We start from the raw sequence: 11,401 nt of genomic DNA, 5'->3' as shown, positions 1-11,401 counted from the left end.
TCTTCAGTCTAAAGGTTTTGAGCGAGGATTAAGTAACGTGTAGCCCAGAATTAAGATGCGGTTCACTGATTCCCCTTCCTAGAAGTATCCAAAAGGCACCGGGGACTCCACAGCAGCGGATCCGTTTTACTGTTGTACCTTTGTAGGGAGAAAACTGTGCCTTCTTGTGTGGAGTGGGGCAGAGAAGAACGAGGAAAGGGAGTTGGTGTTCTTGAGGGGCGGGGGAGTACTTTGTCTCATTTTAAAGAAAGTTTCGATGGTGGAGGGTTTGTTCCAGTTTTGGAGCCAGATGCATATCTCAGTGGAATATCAGCAGCATCTGTAAACATCGAAAACATCGCTAGCCACAGTCTCACCCGCTCAGTACTAAACACATTAACAGCCTGTCTACGGAGGCTGAAATCCTACACTCACTTATCTGAAAATAAACCCCATCAAATTCAGTGGGTCGCAAATCTGAGCAGATGTGCACAGGTTTGCTCTGTCAATTGGGTTTACGTAAAAGTAATCTTACTGAGCCTATCCGGATTTACTTCGTAGTTAAGGAGGGATTCCGGATTTAGGTGGAAGTAACTAAGGTAGATTTCAGGGGAACGGATATTTCAAGCAAGGCTGCAAATCTTTCCTGGAGTTATTTGGACGAATCCCTTCGTAAGCAGCGGGGCTTTCTTCCGAGTTAACATGTTTACTATCGTACAGCACAAAGGGGGTGTAGGATCCCGATGGGGGGTAGTATGCACCCTATTTGCAACTTATTTATAGCAGAATAATATTTGCATAACATTTGTAAAATAAACATTGAAAGCATGAATCATAAAAGCACGCCGTATATCATTCTCAAGAAGATACTTCTATTAGGTTTCGTAGACTACATATTTGGTGTATGCTTGTTTTATAAGACTGATGTACAGTGGATACAGTATTTTGGTCTTGGTTGCAGTTTGTCATGAGATTCTTTTTAAAAAAAATAAAGTTACAGACAAACTATTGTCTGTATTCAGCTAAGGACTTTCATCCGGTTTTTCTTTGTGAAAATTTGGAATTATCCACTACTATGAACAATTTGCTATAAAATAAGTCCCATTAGAAGGAAAAAAAATGGTGCAAATTTATTTGCATGTTTATTCTAGCAAGTTATTTCGAATTAAGTTTCACTGAACGTTGTGGGGTTTAAGTCTACTGTACATAATTTTTTCCCCAATCGGAGTGTAAACAATGGTAATCCAATTGAATGCACTTGTTTTACATTTCTGGATTTCAAGTTCACCTAGGCAGGAGATTGGACCCAGGCGAGATTACACCGGTGCCCTCTCATTGATTTCAGCGGTAGCCAAAGTTAACGATCTCTCTCTTTCAGAGAAATATAGACGTATCTAGTCCCACGCCTTCGACTGACTCCCGGTTTGTCACACCGAACAAGTCCCAGGGACTTCAAGGAGTCACACTTACAACTACACACTGCCGTATCAAACCTATTCTGATATACATTTCTGAGTATATAATTCCGTCTGGGCCTTTCCCTAGTAATCTAAACACGGGCACACAAATACTTGCGCTGAATTTGTTTCAGGCACAATATTCTCCATCTCAGTTTGGAAAACCCATTGAAGAATCGGCAGATTTGTTATAACTGCAGGAAATCCGTTAAGGTGCCGCAAGACTCTTCTTAGCTTTAGCTCCACCAGGAAGGTCTATTCCTTTGAAGGTAAGGGACTGAAGTTGGGAAGTCAAGAAAATGAAAGCATTGGGTGAAATTCCATGGAGTTCTCCAGACAAAGTATTTTATTGGAACCTATTTTAAAGGGGGGAGGGGCTGTATATACCTGTGAATATCGCGGGACTGAATGTGGATGGAAAATTGCGAAATAAAGTAGATCTTCTCGGCAAGAGCCTGAAATAACTAAGGATGAAATAACTAGATAAACTGGGAGCCAGTGGCTCCCATCCTAGCAACGCCTGACCTACAGAAGATAGTTTCATTGTTGGTAGCTGCCTGGAAGCTGCCTAGAGGACCTGACCTGGGGGCAGTTAATAAATGTCTAACTAAATACGTTTGACTGAGGCTTAGTTGTTAGGATCACAGATACAGAAGGTACCTTATCGCCTTTTTTTGTTGAATGAAATTCTTCACCGCGAAGGCAAACAAACAAAAAGCACCGGTGGGAAATTCTGTTCCCGTCGATTCAACGACCACTCTTTATGGGGTTCCAGTGTGGAATCCCCCCTCTTATAGAGTAACTATAAACCTGACGGACGATAGGGAAAGTTATGCAGCTTACAGCGGCAGAACAAGGAGTGGGTGGCGGGAGAAAGGCTCAGTCTGGAAACATTCTGACGCCTGCCTAACTCTCACTGAAATAACGGGTCCCACTGAGAACAATTTGTGCTTGTAATTTGGGGCAGGTGAAAAGCGGCCTGCATGCTCGCTAGCCACTTCGGGACGGCGCCTTTAGTTCAGCGGTAGAGCATCTGCTGTGCAAGGGAGAGGTCCCAGTTTCGATCCCCGGCGTCTCGGAGAAGACTCCCTATATGCCAGTTTTATCCCGTCCAGTTTTGTGAGCTGTATGGGTTAACTGGCCCCCCTTACCCAGTGCAGTATGCCCCTGAATACCAGTTGTTGGGGTAGGAGAGAGGACGCTAGCACCCTGGTCCTGCTTTGTGGGCTTCCCCTGGGCATCTGCTTGGCCACAGTGGAAACAGGATACTGGAGAATAGATGGGCCTCCAGTCTGATCCAGCAGAGCTTTCCCGAAGCTCTTAAAACGGAAGGTCGCTTTACATAAATCTATGTGGCTCATTTAGGCAGGAATTACCAGCTGCACAAATATAAGATGAGGGACACCTGGCTTGCCAATAGTGCTTGTGAAAAAGATCCAGTGGACCGCAGACTTAAGAGGACTCAACAGTGTGATGCAGTAGGAAGAAAAGCTAATGCAGTAATGGCCAAACTTGGCCCGCCAGCTGTTTTGGGACTACAATTCCCATCATCCCTGACCACTGGTCCTGTTAGTTAGGGATGATGGGAGTTGTAGTCCAAAACCAGCTGGAGGGCCAAGTTTGGCCATCACTGAGCTAATGCTATTCCGGGCTACATCAACAGAAGTAAAGTGTCTAGATCATGGGAAGTAATAGACCGCACTTGGAGTACAGTGTCCAGTTCTTGGCACCACAATTTAAGAAGGGTATGGACCATCTGGAACATGTGCAGAGGAGGGCAATCATGAGGATCAAGGGTCTGGACCGTCTGGAAGGAAACAAAGCCTTATGAGAAACGGTTGAGGGAATTGGGTATGTTCAGCCTGGAAAAGAGGAGACTCAGAGGAGCTATGATAACCATCTTCAAATATCTAAATGGCTGTAACATGGAAGATGGGGCAAGCTTGTTTCCGCCCCCAGAGGGTAGGACCTGAAACAATGGATTTATGCTACAAGAAACGAGATTCAGTCTCTAAACAACAGGAATAACTTTCTGACAGTAAGAGCTGTTCAACTCCCTCAGAAGCTGGTGGAATCTCCTTCCTTGGAGATTTTAAAGCAGAGGCTGGATAGTCATCTGTCATGGATACCTTAGTTGAGATTCCTACATTGCAGGGGGGTGGACTAGATGATCCTTGGACGTCACTGCCAACTCTACAGTTCTGTGATTGTAGCTTTGAACCTTCGTACAACAGGATAGCAGCAGCGAGATGAGAGAGCTCAAGAAAAACGTAATCTAAAGGCAAACTTAGTCGACAATAAACGTTCCGCTGAAATCATTGCGAGCAGGCGATTTACAATACAGAAGGAAGAGGGTCTTAAACGTGTTTTGGATCGGGCTGGAAACCCCTTTGCAGTCAGAATAATTGTGCTCGGCGAGTTCTGTGCTTCGGACACACGTAGTCATTCTGGTGCTAGCGTCTAGTGCCCTGCCCTTAGGAAAGGGTTTTTGTCCACATATTCTGATCAAAGTTTTTACTACAGTAGCTATCAGACAAATGCCTTCGAACACGCTCAGGAAACTCGTGTCCCTCCAAATGTGGTTGGACTATGACGCCCATCATCCCTGACCATTGGCCATGCTGGCTGAGGCTCATGGGACTTGGAGTCCCACAACGTCAGAAGCGCGGCAAGTTCCCCATCCCTTAGAACGTGCCTGTGCCAGTGATGATGATGACAACAATTTATTCAAACCCCGCCTTTTCCCCTGACAGGGAGTCAAGGCGGTTTACATGTAAACTAAGAACAGCCAAACACAATAAGAAATACCGAGGTGGTCAACAAATTATTGCCCCCGAAGGAAATACTTGCAGGAGGTGAATCCTGCTCAGTTAAAAAAATAAATAAATCGTAGCAGCAGAGCTGCTTAGCTTACTCCGCCCCCATCTCAAACAGCTTTATGCATATCCTGGTGAAATATTAGATTTAGATTCGTTTAATTGAATTTTAGCAGCCAGTCACCATACAGTTTCAATACAGCCAGAACATTCAGAATGTTTTTAGCCCCAAATAAAATCATACAGAAGCAAATGAATAAGGTGCGGGCTGGGGAGTAATAGCGTACCAATAAACGCAAATTAACCTAAAGAATCGGAGTTGCTCTTCGGAGCGGTAATCGACGCCGCACGAACCCAATGTTTCTTTAAACTGGCCAGAAACACTCAAGAAGACTGAAGATTTTATAATGATAATAGTATCTTTCTCCTCCTCTTGTTTCTGCTTCTGTCTCTTCCTCCTGATTTGTTGATCATCTACTTAAGTTGATTGACGTCAAGCCCACCTTTGAACAACCACAAGCAAAAGCAGGTGTCACACCCCTCACCCTGATTATCCAAGTATTGTTATACTCCAGAACCATCCGTTCGATTTAAGTAAATTCTGGATCCTCTTTAAACACGCACAAACAGAACAAAAATTTCTGCTCGTGAATCTTTACATCGCATTTCCCAGCGGTGAGATATTTCTAGATACCACTTTCAACTAAAAATATAAATTTGAACGGGAAATCAGCTGCCATGTGGCTTGGAATCCTTTGGGAGACTAACAGCGGAATCCTGTGGATTCAGTGGGGCTTACTCCCAGGACAGGATTCTCCCCTATCCTTCCCTCCTTCTTCTGTAATACGGATGTATAAACGTGCCCTGGCTACAGTTCTTTTGCCAAGCCCGTGACACATTAACGACACTCAAATCTGGCACAAATAGCGCCATAAAGGTTGGTTTGAAATTATTATTATAACCATTATGATTACTATTCGCTTTTTAATGTGTTTTGATGGGATGCGCATTCACTTTTTAAACAAACGGATTTATTCCATAGTCTATACACCACTCTAAGAGCTTTGTCAAGCAATTCATAGCCGTATCCTATACCTTTTTTCTTGGAAGCAGGTCAGTTCAAGTCTAAATAATATTGCAGCCCGAGTGAGATCCTTTCCTGTTTTGCTTGTAGACGTTGCGATCAGCAGTTTGGGCAATATAATCCGCATTACAGATTTAGTTGGAATTTGGAATATCAATAAACCACCAGCACTTTTGCGTCAGTATATGCGCTTATGTATGCTAAGTCTGCCACCCAAATCTTCCTTGCGCTAGGCTGGGCGGGCGGGCAGGGTTGAATCATCTTGTAAATCAACAAAACGTAACAAATTATGATTAATCTGATGCATGCTGATACCCTGTCTGCGCTTCTGCCTTGGATTCAAGGGTCCACATTAGTGTGGAAGGCGACACCGGAATCAAAGGGATTCGTTTCCAAGCAAAGGCGTTCAGGTGGTAGCACTTGACGTCAGTGAAGCCCAGCTGATTTAAAAATACAGCCTTACGTTGTCAATGGGTCTCCCTGTCGTATTAAGCACTACGGAATAACGACGAGTCCCTATTGAAAGGCGCACACATCTTGGATAAGGTCATTTGCACTGAGGATCCGGCATATTTGCCTTCATAGGACGAAAGTTGCAACAATCTTATGTCTATGGCTTCGGATGGCTTAGCGTATGGACCATGTGTCTCTCCCCCCCCCCCCCCAATTCACTTTGCATCGAGCTGTAGGGTGCATATGCAAATTTACTTGAAAGCAAGTCCCACTGAACTCAGAAGGAACCCCCCACCCACCAAAGGAAATACGTGTAGGATTTCTTTTTCAGTCATATGGCCACTGACTTGGGAGGAAGCCTCACTGAATCCTACGGAACTTGCTTCCAAGTGAATATGCATAAAATTGCACGGGACAGCTGCAATTCTAAGCACGCTTAGCAAGAAGTAAATTCTATATGAGCCTCGTATTGAGGAGCGAGCTGGCAGGTACACAAAGCAGGGAAGCACCTAAGCAATCTCACAGGTCCACCACACGGTTTTCGCTGGCGATTTCCTTTCCTTGTCACCTCTGGAAACTTGTTCCGGCATGCATGGAAGGGACCCAATACAGACCACTTCCATGCAGACATCACGAAGATGTCAAAGAGAGGTCGAGAAGAGGACGACTCCGGCTGGGGGAAAAATGAAAACTCCCCGGGAAGGAAAGGGTGGAATATGGAAGAGATCGAGAGTCTTGGGGATCCGGGGCCCTTTCAGACGTCTGGGTTGGTATCCTCCTCCGTCTCCTCCTTATTTGCACCCAGAGATTCTGCAGAGCACCCCCCCCACCCCCATCATGATGTCAGCTACTGTTACGAGAATGAAACCGGGGCTGATCTTCTATTCTGCATGCCTGTCCTGCGGCTGTGCAGCTCCTGTACAAAACTGTTTGGCCTGAAATGCTGATTCTCAGACGTCAGCTGTGCAAGCCGAGGCAAACACACACACACACACACACACACACACACACAGAGAGAGAGAGAGAGAGAGAGAGAGAGAGAGAGAGAGAGAGAGAGAGAGAGAGAGAGAGAGGCAGCCCGCTGGAAGCCTGTAGCAGGAAGGCCAAGGCGGGTTTCCTGCAAGAAGCAGCTTATCTGGGGGAACCGGGGTGCGTGAGGAGCACCTCTCTGCAGTTAAACCGAGCACAATAGAAGGAAAGCGGCAAGCTGAGGGTAAATGCCTCTTGCCCAGGACAGAGAGGAAATCCGGCCTCCTACCTCCAAGTCCAATTTCCTCCCATGGCAAACACTAGCTTCAGAACTGGAATAGGGATTTCCCTTAGGGGAGGATAGGTTTAAACCCCCCTCCAAGCTGTTGCCACCTGGGTAATTGAAATATCCCCCCATGTTATTTGCATTTCTCTATTTTAGAAAATCTGCACCTTAAATGCAAAAACATATTCAGGGTCACTCCTGTAGCCAAGGTGGGGCCCTCCAGACTGTAACTCCCATCAGACTCAGGCAGGGTGGTCCATGATCCAGGACCATGGGAGTAGTGATTCAACAGCATTTGGAGGGCACCACGTTTGCTACCTGTTGGCTCATCGAATCCCACATAGCTCAGCACTCCCTCTTTTTGAGGAGACCTATTTTTCAGGCAGCGAAATGTTGTAATTAAGCACCACTTGACCAACATAAGGGGAAGGGACTAAGCTCGGTGGGAGAGCAGCTGGTTTGCTTGCAGTCCCATTTTCAGTCCCTGGCATCTCCAGGTAGGGCACCTCGAGAGAGGATTTCTTGTCTAAAACCTGGGAGAGCCACTGCCAGCCATTGTGTAGACAACATTGAGCTAGCCAGGGTAGTCCAACTTTCATACCAATTGGGCTGCAAGAGTATTTCGACATGTGTCTCCTCCTTATCCAGCCTTGGGAAGGCAGCACGGGGTGGGGTGGGGTGGGGAGAAGCTGAGAGCTGCAGAAACGCCTTGAGGGTTGCATGTGGACCTCAGACCATGTGTTGGGCAGCCCTAGGTCAGATGGACCCACAGAATGACTCAGTACTAGGGAGCTTCCCATGCTTGTATCTTATGATCTGGACTCAACATTTGTGGTCCAAGTATAACATTCCACTCAAATTGCTTTCCTATGCTCTCCTGCATTCAGGGCCTATTCAGCTCCCTTTGGTTTAAGGCAGGAAAAACGTCATGAAGAGCTCAAGAATGGAAGATGGAAAGGTGTTTGTAGGAGTGATAGCAAATGAAGGTAGCAACCTTAAGCATACTAACATGGAATAAATCCAACTGAAAGCAGGGGGATTATATCTGAACAATCACGGTCAGGATCATGCTGAAACTGGCAAGCATTATTTTTAAGCAGACTGCGACAAAGAAATATATCTGAAGGGTTTGCCAGAAAGCTTCAGGTCAAAACATCCTCTGTGACAGAAGATACGGATGAGAAAGAAAGGCAGCATCCATCAGTTTTAGCACAGGAAACAGTGATGGTCAAAGCTTGTTTTTAATCTATCTGTTTCTTAAGGAAAAAAAAAATCAGCATGAGGACTGATGTCAAAGTTGAGTCAGAGCAGTTTCTGTGTTATCACCTTGAGGTAAACAAGAACATGTCAAGGTCAGGTTCAGCTGTGCTTGAGTTCATTGGACCATATCAGATAAATTCTAGGAGCAACAAAACGCTTTCAGGTATGTTCAAAGTCAATCCAATAAGATATGCTTCCCTATAACATGTCGGGTTTTGTATACTTATTTGCAAGACATCACAAAAAGGAAAAGCTTGGCGATAGAGAGACACAGGGATGGAATTACATTAGCCGACTTATAGAAGTACACAGCTGTACATGGTTAAATCTAGTATTTTGAAATGAAGAAGAATGCTCCATTTTGGGAGGAAATAGCCGCATGTTCTTTGCAAATGAATGACTGAATGACTGAATGACTGAATGACTGAATGAATAATGTTAGTTCTCTTTATGGTTTGGTATAAGTCATATAATACAGCATAGACAAGCTATTTGAAAAATGCACATTACATTCATTTGTTATACCTTTTAGGGAAGTGATACTCATTTTAAAACCCTCATTTTTTTTCTCATCTTGCATCTTAAACAGAAAAGACTTGGGACACTTCAGTACCCGAAGCAGAAAATCAAAATAGCGTCCTCCCCTAGGGGTGTAAAATATGATAATGAATAAAATAACTGGCAATTTGCTACCACTTTAGGGTACAGTACTCCCAAATCTGTCAGCTGCTTAACAGTAGAGCTGGATCTAATCTTGCAGTACTTGCTGCTGCCTATGCCTTGGTACTGATTAATCCAAAATCGGCTACATTCTACTAAAGATGAAAGAAGAAAGCATGAAAAATGAGAGTTAGTTAAATGGAGCCATTCTTATACCTTGTTGCTTATCACTTATACTCTTAGCTCTTGTCCACTGATTCCTGCACTTCTAACAATCTCTACTGCAGTATCAAGAGGAAGAGGTGTTTGTGTATGTGTGTGTGTATTATATATATATATGTATATATGAATGAAATTTTAAAAATGCCATTGCTTGGATATTCAAATGGGTGTCCAATATTGCATGTATAAGGACTCACAGCTTTAACAGAATTAATAACAAGGAAACAGAAATAGATTTAGGAGCTGATGCAGCAGAGGTTTGAAAGGCTGTTTAATATTAAGGGAGGGACCGTGGTGAACAGAATTTCTGCTTGATCCAGCAAAGGCTTAAGTGAGTTGTAGTGGTTTTAATGTGTCTACAAAATGTTTCCGTTCACAGGGGTTTCCTCATTAACTGTGACAGAGAGGGAACACCTCCAAGTGTATACCCACAAATGTACACCTCACTCTATTGAAATGAAAAAGGAAGCTCACAGGACAGCAGCTGGTGTATATGTGTTTAGTATAATTATGAATATGATTGTTACAATAATTTTTATTACAGATTTTCTTAGTTTACAAAAGTACGGGCATTGTCTCTTTTTTCAGGTTGTGTTTTCTACAGATCAATTACATTTTTTTTTGTAAGACACTAGTGTTATATACAGTATAAAGTTGGGAAGAAACAGAGAGGGGATAGCAGAGTGAAGGCACCCTCTTTTATTTGTCCCTGTGTCAGTTTCAGTATATTGCTTAGCTTTTCTAGTAAGGCTATTTCCCATACAATTTGATACCAGTGGTCCATGTTTACTCCTGACAGGTCTCCCCAGTGTCTGGCTATGATGCTTCTGGTTGCTGAGAATAGGTGGGCTGTGAGTTCTTTGTATTTTTGTAGTGTTTAGTACAGTGGTACCTCGGGTTAAGTACTTAATTCATTCCAGAGATCCGTTCTTAACCTGAAACTGTTCTTAACCTGAAGCACCACTTTAGCTAATGGGGCATCCTGCTGCCGCCACGCCTCCGGAGCACGATTTCTGTTCTCAACCTGAAGCAAAGTTCTTAACCTGAAGCACTATTTCTGGGTTAGCGGAGTCTGTAACCTGAAGCGTATGTAACCTGAGGTACCACTGTATTATGACCCATTGATCAACCCAACTCAGATCTCTTCTTCTTCTCACCTCTGGGACCCCATGACTACTTAGAGCTCCAATCAGCGACTTAAGCAGCACATTCCCAAGGTTTCTATGATCCATCATAAAACTACTGGCAAACACTGACTTAAGGTACCCTCTTCCAGATGAGCACTCTGATTAGTCCCTGCACATGGAATAAGAATGCACATTATACCTTTGAAGCATATCCAATGCACACTTAAAGCACACGACTTCCCCCAAAGAGTCCTGAGAACTGTAGTCTTCCCCTCACAGAGCTACAACTCCCAGCACCCTTAACAAACTATAGTTCCCAAGATTCTTTCAGGGCAAATCATGTGCATTGGATGTGCTTGAAATGTATGATGTGGGTCTGCCCTAAGCACTGTGTGGTTGATCAGAGTCAGTTGATGCTCTGAGCCTTTCATAGCATAGTGTTTGCGTTATAAACTGGCTGGCAAAAATGATAGAGTTTGGTTAGAAAATGGAAACAATTTTTGCAAGGAAAATAAATCTACAATAATATACATGGGGTGGCATATTAAAAGGGAATGAAATTATCCTTAAAACAAAAACAAAAACGCCTTCCAGTTCCCTGCAACAGATGGTGCTCTATTGTGATTTTATGCCAGTATGATTTTTCTCTGTGCAGAAGGATGTAGGATGGGAAACAAAGCATATGCCATGTCAATATTGTACAGCACAGCGATCCATGGAAAATCACCTATTTTGTTTTCACTTGCCATCTACAGCTATTTCTCCCTGCCTCTTCTTGCACTTTTCTTCTGCGTCTCCTTTCAGGGTTTATCTATTTATCTATTTATTGACAACAGTAAGAATCCCTTATCAAATGCCAAGATTGGAAAGCAGTCACAATAGTCGTTAACACTTTCCTTTTTTTAAAAAAAAGAAGTTTATTTAGTTAGATTACAAAACAAAAGGAGTGGGAGATTTGCAGTCAAAAGCTAACAATGCATATTTTTTTTAATTAATAAGTCTAGGGGTTAAACGACAACAGAGCTTTACATTTCTAGATAGGCAGACTCAGACCATAGGAATGCAATTGGTGGAAAGAGAGCTCTGTG

Source organism: Podarcis tiliguerta (genome assembly GCF_965153285.1).
Source record: "Podarcis tiliguerta genome assembly, chromosome: 3".
Lineage (NCBI taxonomy): Eukaryota > Metazoa > Chordata > Lepidosauria > Squamata > Lacertidae > Podarcis > Podarcis tiliguerta.
The sequence above is the reverse complement of the archived record's forward strand: the minus strand, read 5'-3'. Positions refer to the sequence as shown.